This window comes from Macaca nemestrina, chromosome 2 (assembly GCF_043159975.1).
Source record: "Macaca nemestrina isolate mMacNem1 chromosome 2, mMacNem.hap1, whole genome shotgun sequence".
Lineage (NCBI taxonomy): Eukaryota > Metazoa > Chordata > Mammalia > Primates > Cercopithecidae > Macaca > Macaca nemestrina.
Genome location: NC_092126.1, coordinates 141,590,066 through 141,602,707, shown reverse-complemented (window position 1 = coordinate 141,602,707; position 12,642 = coordinate 141,590,066). Strand labels below are relative to the sequence as shown.

The 12,642-nt window shown below is 37.7% G+C and overlaps 1 protein-coding gene and 1 long non-coding RNA gene across 19 annotated transcripts in view; one reads left to right on the top strand and one right to left on the bottom strand.

The window, feature by feature from the left end:
* The window catches only part of LOC105477607 (contactin 4), a 1,037,214-nt gene that overhangs the window by 222,877 nt on the left and 801,695 nt on the right, over positions 1–12,642 (bottom strand). The gene's annotated exons all lie outside the window — the stretch shown is intronic.
* LOC105477604 (uncharacterized) overlaps positions 1–12,642 on the top strand; it is a 44,345-nt gene that overhangs the window by 5,926 nt on the left and 25,777 nt on the right. For all 3 annotated transcript variants that reach the window (XR_011620191.1, XR_011620192.1, XR_011620193.1), the window contains exon 2: positions 12,282–12,325. This is a non-coding gene — a long non-coding RNA (uncharacterized lncRNA). The remainder of the gene's footprint in view (positions 1–12,281; positions 12,326–12,642) is intronic.

Sequence of the window (12,642 nt, the reverse complement as noted above, 5' to 3'; positions counted from 1 at the left end):
ATTATAGGCGTGAACCACCGCGCCTGGCCGTATTACATAATCTTAACAAGCATCCAGTGGGCAACAACACGGGGACTTCTGAAAATGTTTTCAAACTCTACCTTCTCAATTCTTTTTAAAACAAAATCAACCCCCTTGTCCTTCCATGAGTCCTGCTCTGCCCTAACATATCCCTGGAATCTCTGCTTTAATTTTTCCGCAGATTTCTACCCAGCCTCACTGTAAGTGAAAAACACATAATTTAAAAGCCTATGCTAACATTTTATTATTACTTTTTTTGAGGCAGGGTATCACTCTGTTGCCCAGGCTGGACTGCAGTGGTATGATCATAGTTCATTGAAACCTCAAATTCCTGGGCTCAAGTGACCTTCTTGAGTAGCTAGGACTACAGGTATACGCCACTATGCCCAGCAATTTTTTTTTTAATTCTTAGTAGAGATGAGGTCTTGCTATGTTGACCAGGCTCCTGCTTCAGGCAGTCCTCCTGTCTCAGCCTCCCGAAGTGTTGGGATTACAGGTGTCAGCACTGTGCCCAACCCTGTGCTAGTATTTTAGATACAATGCCACATTTGCCAATTGTTAGTTGTGTGGTTGTGGGCAAATCACTTCAACTCTCTGAGTTGTTCTGGGAATCAAGTAGGCCCTGGTAGGAGCATGTGGGCAGCGAAGACAGGCAGATGGCATTCCCTAAGAGTATCTTTATAGATGATCTCTTCTGATACATGGTGGTAGAAATTCAGGAGAGGAGCAAAGGGTAGGATAAGGGAAAGTGTTTCTCAATAAAAGCTCTGAGCATGAGTATTCAATATTCACCTGATATTTACTAGGCAGTCATGTGTCAGTACACTGTGAGTTTGCACAGGATATACAAAGCAGGCAGTAAACCACAAATAGCCTGGTTATCCTGTAAAGAAGGATATGTGGCTGTAGCAGGGCCAGGGCTAAGGTCTGCACAAAGTTATATTCAGGCAGCGCCAAAAACACAGAGCTATCACCTCCTGATGTGTCATCTTCAGTTGTAAAGGACAAGATACATATAATTTTAGCATTCTTGCAACACTTCAGATCACAAATTGCTTGGTGAACATTGATTAGTTGACCCTCTTTGATGATGCCTGACCCTAGAAGCACTTATTTAGCTTGTGGCAGGCGTTTGAACTTTTTTTTTTTTTGCTCTTCATAAGCTTCTTAACCAGGACCTAATGAGCAAGGGGTGATCTCAGTCTTTAGCTGACTCTCTGCTTGTGGATGATTACAAGTGCCTCTTATTGACCTCTAAGGGGATGGGTGCCAAGGTCACAGTTTAGCTATTAGAAAAAACTGCCAAGTCTTTCTTTTTTTTTTTTTTTTTGCAATGTTTGCCTTTTCTCTCCTGATAATAACAAAAAGCTGAACAAAGTAAGGGTGCACTCACAAAATTCAGCCCAGGGAACTGTGGTCAATAAGTTGAGAATATATAAGAACAGGAATGGACATATGAAAGTTATTCATTTATCTAATATTTATATATTTATTTATTTATTATTTATTTATTTATTTTGAGACCTAGTTTCACTCTTGTTTCCCAGGCTGGAGTACGGTAGTATGATCTTGGCTCACCGCAACCTCCACCTCTTGGGTTCAAGCAATTCTCCTGCCTCAGCCTTCCTGAGTAGCTGGGATTACAGGCATGCACCATGACACCGGGCTAATTTTGTATTTTTAGTAGAGATGGGGTTTCCCCATGTTGGTCAGGGCAGTCTCGAACTCCCAACCTCAGGTGATCGGCCTGCCTCGGCCTCCCTAGTAATAATCTCTAAGTAAAAGTGGCATAAACTGGTTTGGGAATAAAACCCAGTTATTCTTGGCAGTGTACAACTCAACAGCTAGGAACAGAGGGGTTCAAATTTACTTGAGAATAGCAATATTTTCAAATGTGTGCCATTGAATACTGTTTTAGTCCAACATACAGAGGCGTACCTGATAAAAATCATGTGGACAAATACGTTGGGGAGATAACCAGTGTTTTAATCTGTTCTCACACTGCTAATAAAGACATACCTGAGACTGGGTAATTTATAAAGGAAAGAGGTTTAATTGACTCAGCATTCTGCATGGCCAGGGACGCCTCAGGAAACTTGCAATCATGGTGGTAGGGGAAGCAAACATGTCCTTCTTCACATGGTGGCAGGAAGGGCAATGAAAGTGAAGGAGGGGTAAAGCCCCTTATAAAACCATCAGATCTCATGAGAATTCACTCACTATCATGAGAACAGCATGACAGCAACTGCTCTTATGATTTAATTACCTCCTACCAGGTTTCTCCCACGACATGTGGGGATTATGGGAACCACAATTCAAGATGAGATTTGGCTGGGAACACAGCCAAATCATATCAACTGGGTTGAAAACGTTGGGCAGATTTCTTTACTACAGGATTTCTCCAAATCTTATTAGCATTGTAAAATCTCCAAGAGGAGAATCTAATATTCAGCATTTCCCAGATCTATTTAATCAAGGACCTGCTCCCACACTCTTTTAAGGAACAAGGGTTGATTACTGAAGACAAAAATGACATCTCTATGATCACACTGTCATAATAATTCATATGCCATTAATTAAAATATCTGATTAGCTCAGCTGCCTTTAGTTGACATCTATTTTGAAAAAGCCAAGTTTTGAAAGATCTAAATGAGATGTATAGGAGAAGAGGTTTGAAAAGGTATTATAGCATCAAGGCTAAGAGCATGAACCTTGAGGAAGGCAAATCTTAGTTCTCTGAAAACAGCTCAAAATATGTCATTAACTCTCTGTGAGCATCATATGTAGAATGGGTATACTGACTGTACTTTACTTCCAGGATTGACCTGAGTATTTTACCTCTTTTGCTGTTCTCAACATGTCTGTAATGAAACTGCAATCCCTACTTTTGAAAACTGTTTTCAAACCATGTGAAAAACGCGCTTGTCTTACACTTTTGGGACCTAGAATTAGTTGGTAATTTTAAAAGTTGCTAGAAGTGGGAAACCATAAAGAAATGCCATATGTATGTCATAAACATTTTATGAAATTTATAACATATAGTTTATATATTTATATATAATTTATTTTTATTTACTAATAAAGTGATTTATTTTTAGACAATTTATTGTCAATAATTTCATGTAATAACAATGTAACTCTTACCTTTTATTTATTTTTAAAGTTGACAGTGGACTAGGGTTGTTATTTTCACATAAGCTACGTTCATCACGCAATGACAACTCTCATTTACGGTTTTGGTTTCCTCATAAAAGACTTGTGATAAGATCTGAGTACAGAATTATACTAGAGTATGATTTATAATTGTCTTTTATTTAAAAATAAACTTGTATAATTGCCCACAGAACCTTTAATTTTTTATTGACTTGTTTTTCTTGAGCCTTCTCCAAAGGACTGCATGTAGTTTTTGTGGAAATGACAGCTCTTGCCTTTTGAATTTTTATTTCATTAGTTTATATAATATTTAAAGTTTATAATTATAAGTAAAACTGGCATAAACCGGTTTGGGAATAGAAACAACTCATTCTTGGCAGCGTCCAACTCAACAACTAGGAACAGAGTGTTCCAAATTTACCTGAGAGTAACCTACCAGCCATGAACCTTCAGCTTGCCACAGGCAACAGTCATTATGCATTATGGAAGGAATGAAGAGACTGTTTATCCAGAAAGTTAGTTAAGGGGAGGTGGGTTGAGAGAGCCTCTATAGTGCTTTAAAAGAAGCCATATTCTGCTTTATTGTCCCTTAAATAGACTCTTGCTGATTAGACCATACAGTCTCTGCATATGCTTCCGATACAGGCATTGTTTGTTGACTTCTAATTGTAGTTGATTCCATTAGGAGAGAGTAATGGTGGGATTTTGCAGGCATGATGGCAGATCAATACAGACAGATAAGGGGAAAGAGATCATTTTTGTAAGTGTCCCTCAGTTACATAATATGGGTAATTTCCCAGTCCATGTGAAACAGGACATTTCAAACTTTTCCACCCAGGCGTCCTTACTGGAATAGCTGAGTGAACACACACTTCTGAAGGGTCAGAAGCAAACACCAAAGCAGCCTACTGCAAGCCTTGAGTCTATATTACATATTCATTCTACTTCTGAATTCTACTGCATAATATATCTATGGTGACCTTAACATAAAATGCTTTAAATTACAACCGTGAAATTCCGCAAATCTGCCGATAAATACAATTCTCAAAAAGGAGTATTATGTCACATAGTGCTACATGCTATTAAGAACAAAGCAGTGAAAGAGATGGAGAAGGATGGTGAGTACTATTTGAGAAATATCAGGAAGGGGTGGAAATGAGCAGAGATTTGAAATGAAAGAAGGTTGCAAGCCATGAGGTATCTGGAGGACCCACATTCAAGGCATGGGAGCAACAGTCACAAAGGCCCCATCGCTAGTAGGAATGTGTTTCATGTCTTTGAGAAACAGTATATGGAAGAGAAGCATGGGGGTTGTGGGGACATAATGACTGACAGATGGCCAGAGGCCAGTTTATGGGGGCTTCTGGCCAAGGTGAGAGGTTTGGAATTTTCTGAATGAAAAGTAAAGTCTTTAGAGGGCTTTTGGCCAGGGAGAAATGTGAATGACTTATACTTAAAAGAGTCACTGTATTAGGCCTTTCCTGTATTGCTATAAAGAAATACCTGAGACTGAGTAATTTATAAGAAAAGTAGTTTAATTGGCTCATGGTTCTGCAAACCGTACAGGAAACACAGTGCCGGTATCGGCTTCTGGGGAGGCCTCAGGAAGCTTTTACTAAGGTGGAAGGTGAAGCAGAAGTGGGCAGTTCACATGGTGAAAAGCAGGAGCAAGAGATGGGGGGTAGGCGCTGCATACTTTTAAACAACCAGATTTCACGAGAACTCACTCACTGTTGTGAGGACAGCACTGAGCCATGAAGCAACCACTCCCATGATCCAATCACCTCCCACCAGGCCCCACCTCCAACACTGGGGGTTGCAATTAAACATGAGATTTGGGCAGTGACAAATATTCACTCTATCCATCACTCTGGCTTTTATGTAACAAAAAGCCGGAGACAGGAATAGAAGGAGGGACACCAGTTAGGAAGCTCTTGTGATCAAGCCACTTACGATGGAGTTTGGACTAGGGTTGCAAAGGTTGAAGGTAGGGAGAGTTGGTTTGATGCAGGGTATATTTTGAAGGCACAGTGGTCAGGATTTGCAAACAGATTGAATGGTGGCATAGAAATAAATAAATAAGGACTATCCCCCAAATTTCAGTCTCGAGCCACTGGATGAATGGAAGTGCCCTTTCCTGTGACTGGGAAAACTATAGGAGAATAAGATTTAGGAAGAAGATCGAATGCTCAGGTTTAGTCATATTACCTTTGAGATGCCTATTAGACAACCACATGAGAAGATGAGCAGGAAATGGATATGTAAGTCAAGTATTTAGGAGGGAGAGGGGCTGAGATTGACATTTATAAAATATCAGTATAAAGATGGCATCTGAAGCCATTGGACTGGATGAAATCACTAGGGAGCAAGTATACAGAGATATAAAGGCCTGGGTCTTGAGCCTGAGGACACTTACAATTTAAGAATATGGGTAGATGACAGGGAAATGAGAAGCCAGCAAAGGAGAAGAAAATGGAAATCCAGGGATTTAAAGGGGGTACCAAGAGAGTTATAGCCAAAAGCCACAAGAAGAAAGTATTTGAGAAGTTTAGAGAGAGCAGCTGTATTGAATGCTTCTGATAGATCAAATACTATGAGAACTAAGAATTTATCAGCCTTAGTATTGTGGCCATCACTGAAGATAGCCATTTTTGTGCAATTCTGGGGAAAAGTCCTAATGGACTGAGGGTAAGAGTCAGTGAAAGAGAAGATGTAGAGATGACTCTTTGGTGCAGTTTTGCCATAAGAGGAGCATAGAAATTGAGCAATGGGGTCAAGGGAGTTTCTTATTAGTTTAAAGCAGGAGATGTTGCCGCATTGTTCGAATGCAGGTAGGAATGATGTAGCAGCAAAGGAAAATTTATCTAATGCAGGAGAGAGGAGTAAAACAATAGCTAGAGTGAAGTTCTTGAGTGGGTGAGAGGGAATGCAATCCAGTGCCCAAGTGGATGGGGTTTATCTTAGATTGGAGCCCTGGAAGATTTTGTGTTTGGGTTCAGTGGGAAACACAAAGAATCCACCACCACAGCTACTGCCCAAGATAAAGACACCAACATCTCTTAAATTTGGATTATTGCAGCATCTATTTCATGGTTATCTTCACACAGCCCTGTTCTGCTGCAACCCATAACCTGCACTCTTAAAATAAAAATAAAAGAGTGATATATAAGCTCAATTCCTAGAAGAAGACCTCATGGTTTTCTATTGCCCTTATGTTGAAGAACATACTCTTTAAAATGGCTTCAACAATGCTCAGTAAGAATATTTTAAATGGTGATGAAGGCTCAATACTTTTTCAATAACATATTCTTGAAAAAAAATGGGGGCAGCTAGCTTCTTTACTTATTTATTTCTAGTTTCCATCTGTTTTAAAATCATATATTTCAATGTGACCTAATTAATCCTTTAACAGTCAGCTTTCAACAACTTTGATCAGCTTCTTACTGTGATATAAAAAATTAGATCCTACTCCTAGAACTAAATCACTTATAGCCATTTCCTTGGTGAAATGTTTAATATTGTGGTGAATGGAGGAATAATACAATTCTTGAAAATGATCATGTTATCATGAGTGAAATGTATTTTTAATAACTTCAAGGCACAGCTACTTTCAACTTAGTCCTTTCTATTCCTTACAGATTATACTTCTACTATATAACAAAGAGTCTCTGACCCACAAAACATTAAAAGCTTTCTTCACAAAGGGTTGAGGAAATAACCAAATCCCCAAGCCAATGGCCAAATATAGTTTGAGGGTTGGAGCCAGATTGAGAATAATAAATTAATCTCTTTGTTGATGGCTACAAATGGAACCCTTGACTCGGTCTTCATAACTCTGTAGATAATTATAGTGATAATATTAAAATAAAAATAATCCTAATCCTCTTTTATTTGTAAATGTACCACACTACCTTTTCTCGGATGTGATGGTAGCATTGGAAAAATAAAGATATATGAGTGATTGTAGGATATAATAATGTCACAATATGAGGCAATTTCAATGAGGGTTGTAGTAACTCTAACTACATTGGAAACTTTGCACTATATATTAACACATCTGAAAAACTGGGTTAAAAGTTAAAATCCACCCAGATGTAACTCTTTTGATCCAACTTATTTGGGCAATGCAAACAAAGGCAGATATTTTGACTTAAATGCTGTGAGAGTTAGCATTAACCGTCATATTATCTTCACCAAGAAATCTAGTCCAATGACGAGACTGGTATCAGTCATCTATGATTCTGAAAGATCCTTGAGTTTTTTCCTCACTCTTTGGTTTCATATGATAATGCAGAATAGAGAAGGAGAAAAGCTGATGGAAGAGAAACAAGTACCCTGGCACTGAGCACAGAAACAGAAACCCTGGCACTTTAGCAATTAGAAAAGAGTAACAGTGTCATAGAAATCGCTTTTCAGTTGACCTTATGCAAGCCTTTCACTTAACACAGGGAGGTCACACAGCAAATTGCTAGAATACTATTAATAGAACCCAGGTCTTCTGTTCTCTGGTCCAGTATTCTTACTCCAGTAGTCTCGCTTAAAAATTGGGAGACTAAACATTTACAAAAATCTAGTCTTCTAACTTTTCTAAAAGAAGGAAGAAGGTGGGAGAGAAGGAGAAAGAAGGGGAGAAGGGGAAGGAGGAAGAAAGAAAAAGAAAAGATCTGAGTTTATACTCCCATGTTACAATAGTGGGTAAAGGGTTAAAATTCTTCCTCTCTATGGACAACTTTATCTTGGGTTAACTTTCTGGCTTTGTTACCCTGGAAACCTGGTAAGGTGAAATGTCAGCCACATAAGCAGGCTATGTTGTTATGATAAGAATGACCCGGGATTGGTAAGCTGAATCTGGCTGGAAGGACTGCAAATGAACACATCTGATGAGAAGTTATTGGGTTGGGCTTCCCTGAGTGTGGTGACACATAGTGAGGAGGCTTGACCCTCCTCCTGGGGATTTTGGAAGCTGTGCCTATAGGAACCTTACAAGAGATCTTGGTTCCTATTTAAGACATAGACCTTCTAAATCAGGATACTCTACACTTAGCTACAGAAGTTTAACTTCTTTGCTCTTGAAATAACACTTGGGAAAAGAGAAAATTAAAAAAAAAAAAGTCCCTAGATTGCTATTTGGACTGTTCCAGGGACTTCCATTGAAGACCAAGGCCTGGCACTGCTCTGTCGGCATACACTGTGTTCTGTCTCTAAGTGAATCAGATGTCAAGTGTAACCCATGGAAATCAAGTCAGTTTGATTGTCTAGTTGAGGCTAAGAGCACCCCCTTGGGGGCACTGTAGCAACAATGCCCTGCCCCTTATTGATGAGATGTGTACTCTCTACTTCCTCAGGGTCTTCCCATCCCCTATTATCTTACATCTGGCTCACTCCAATTCAACTGCAGTGTAGTCCTTGAAAATTTAAAAGCCCTGTTCTAAATTCCAGGTAGGGTAAGTTATTTCTACAGTAACTTGACAAGGAACCTATCAAGACAGGCAATAAACCCCTCAATATTTATGAGCTTTAGAGGTACAAAAATCATTCACCAACAGTGATTCCCACTTTGTCTTTTTTTTTTTTTTTGATAAAAGCAAAAAACTTGCCATTCTGACCTAGTGGGCTTCCAATTTTCTCTTTCCTGCCCTCAGTTTTTATCTGCATCTAAGGTATATTAACAAACAATCCAGCCAGAATCTTAAAGGCACTTGTGATTTACTTCAGAGAACTCTTTTTTAAAGCAATTTCTTGGAAAATGGATTTTGAAAACACCTTTAGCTATTATATCATACTGCAATTCCTTTGTAGATTTGGAAAAAATAATGTTTTCAAAATAAGTGGGCTCTATTTCCAAGGATTTGACATAACAATTAGGACTGTATCTCTTAAATAAAAATTGAAGGTGTATGTCAAGATATTTTTTTAAACTGGTTACAGGCTGTCACCAAGCTAGAGGAAGGAGGCCATTAGCACGACATTCATCATTCAGTATTTCCGGGAACTTCATTTGAGAGAATAATCTGCTTGCTTTAGTTTTCATGAACCCCCTATGAGTTACAGATGCCAGATGTCTTTTCTCTGGCTGTCTCTCTGATGACAGGCCTAGTGGCACATAAAAGCAAAAACGGTCGGTGTTGGGGAGGAAACTCACAGCTTACGGCAGGACAGTCCATTATTAATGGAGAAAGTCATAGAGTAGTTAATGTACGGATGTCAGACTTTCCAACTTTCATACAGTCCCCTTGGGAAGTGGTGCTGACAGATGTGTTGAAGGCAGAACTGCAAGCAGAGCAGATAGTCAGCAGGGGATCATTAGTTTGCTTCAAGAGCTGGGGCTCCTGGGTGATTAAGAGGTAACAGCTTACAAGAGCCATGCATAAATTACACATCCCAGGGTCAACACCCAAAATGCTTCTTAATTTTTTTTTTTTTTTTTTTAACAAGCCATAGGGTCTGAATGGCAAATATATTCTACGAGTCTGTCAACAGAAACTCTTAAAACTTTAATATTTCTCTAATCTATGCTCTATAAAAGCAAATTGATTCTACAATTAATTTATCCTGGAATGTTTCCCAGCTTCTATTGGAATAGGAATATGGTAGACTACATGTGAAAGGGTGACCAGAAGAGCCTTTGGTCTTACTCAATAACTCACTTTAAAGATAGCTGTATACAGTAAAGATGAGAGTTTTTAAAGCTAGGATTACGGAGGATTAATTTTAGTCTTACCCAGTTTTATCTTTTAATGGGTGCCTTCATTCTCATTCTTTAAATTTCAGTATAGCCACATGAAAGCTTATGTACTTTAAGCTTTATGGATCTACTTTGATATTCAAACCAGAGAGGTCACATGTGGTACTTAACAGTGGGACACCTTCCATGTGGTTTCTTGAATGAAACTGCTCATGGTCACAAAACTGACAGAACAGCATTCTCTGTCTTCCTGTAACACACTTAGTCCTGAACCTCTGCATTTAATTCAGACTCGATTCTTAATTGTTTATGAGCTATCTGGAATGCTAGCACATGATGAGATGACTTATAATAATTGCATTTTTCCTGTTAAAGATTGCTGCTGGGTACATGGGACTTTGTTGAAAATAAAAGGAGAAAGTCTACCAGTGGGAAGCAAATTTGGTATGGTATCTGCTACCAACTAAAACATGACCTATTTCAGATCACAGCCACTTGCCGGCTGTGGAACACTGACTCTCCATCTTCCCTCTACATTTCACTGGCTGGTTTTTAGTGACAAACAGCATATTTTCCCAGTTGAGATAAGTATGGAAATGAAAATAGAAGCTGTGTCAACTTGAATTTAAAGTTTTGTAACCTGAAAATGAACTAGCCCTCTTAGCATAATGCACTCCCCCTCAAGCAATTTTCTTAACTAGGCTACAGTGCCATTTGGGAACGGGGGTGTTTATATGTATATTTTCTCATTCCCTGCAGAAAGCCAAGTAGTCAGAGCATCGCTGTGTGCAGATTTAATGCACATCACTGCACACTTGCCCCAGTAACACCGTGAGGGCCTGCCACTGGAGATTCAGAACAGCTCCAGGCAGGAGGAAAGCGGATTACTGCCAATCCAGGCATTTTTAGTGATACCCGTCTCTCCAGGCAGGAAAGCAAGGACAGCTATTTTAACTTGAGTATCTGGAATGATTTTCAAATGAAAAAAGAAGTAATAAAAGAACTATATGGTTTGCAGGAGACCTCCACATAATGCAAACATCTTCCTCCCCAAAAGGCCAGTACAAAAAATGCCTTTTTTGGAAAAAGAGGTAATTAACAACAGAGAACCATGTAAGATCTGAACTGGAAGCCACCTTAGAAATCACTAAATTCAACCATAGAAACCATTCTTTTAACATTTTTGTTACATATATTTTCTAACATATTACGAATAACAAAAGTAGAAATCATGGTATAATGAACCTTCATGTATCATCACCCAATAATTAAAAACCTTGTTTCATTCTTATTTGTCTCTACATCCTCTGTTAAATATAATATTGGCTGTCATTAAGCAGATCATAGAAGTATCTTTTTTATTATTATACTTTAAGTTTTGGGATACATGTGCAGAACATGCAGGTTTGTTACATAGAGTGTACATGTGCCATGGTGGTGTGCTGCACCCATCAACCCATCATCTACATTAGGTATTTCTCCTAATGCTATCCCTCCCCCAGGCCCCACCCTAGAAGTATCTTTTTACCCTTCATTATGTTTTTATTTTTTAATTTTGTTTTTGTATTTTTAATCTGTAATATGGTATATTTTGAGCAAATACTTATTTTGGCTTACTTTGAGTTACCTGTACTTTTAAAACTTCTATCTCATTTTATATACATATCCTAAAGTGTTTATTCATGAATTGTTGAGTAATGCCATAGTTACTTAATATCTCAGGTATTTTTCTCATCCATAAAAGGGGAATACATAATACCTATATCAGGTTTTTGTAAGGGGTAAATGAGTTAATATATGTAAAGCTTTTAAAATAGTGCCTACATGTATTACTCACTCTATAAGTGTTACCAACATTCATAAATAAGAGAGAGGCATTCCCTTTTTGCTGTCTTTGTCAAGTTGTAGTGCCAGGATTATTCTCATTTCATAAAATAAACTGGTAGCTTTTCATCTTGTCTTTGCTGTGCCACAAATTATGTGGCAAGAGAATTACATTGAAACTTTAAAATATTTTCTTTATAAAATGTATAGACCAGAGAACTTGGAGAAAGTAATTCTTGACAACTTTCGATTCCTTCCATAATAATTGGTATGTTCATATCTTCTACATTTTCTTGGTTCAATTTTGTTATTTATATATTCTTAATAGATTATTCATTTCATCTGGATGTTTAAATGATCAAAGAGTTGTATGTAGTTTTTTAAATGATTTTAAATCTTTTATACAAAATTATGTGCTCTTTTTCATTTATCATTTTGCATATTTGTATTTCTCTAATTTGTTCTTGATTAGATTTGGAGAGAAATATTGCATATTTTTTTTCCATCTCTCTCAAAGCTCCTCTTGGATGTCTCTCTATATGCTGTTTTCTAATTCACTAATTTTGAGTTTTATCTTCTTTCTTTCCATTTCCCTTAGGTTTGTGGCATGTTCCTTTGAATTCCATGAGGTGAATACTTAAGGTACTGATTTTGATTTCCAGGATTCCTCACATAACAAATTTAAGGTTATTAATTTGTTTCAGGGTATACTTTTCATAAATTGTACAAGCAAATATATGTTTGTTCTCATTTTTTTCACTTTAGAAAAATATATTAATATGGGTTTTATCTTTTCTTTGACCCAGTAGATATCAGAAATGTGATTTGAAATTTGCATGGGTTGATTTTTTTAAAATTTGTGGTGTTGTATAAAACTACCTATAACTAATTTCTTATTTACTTGCATTATGGCGGAAAATAAGGCCTGGCCTATATAATTTCAATTTTGTTTAAATTTT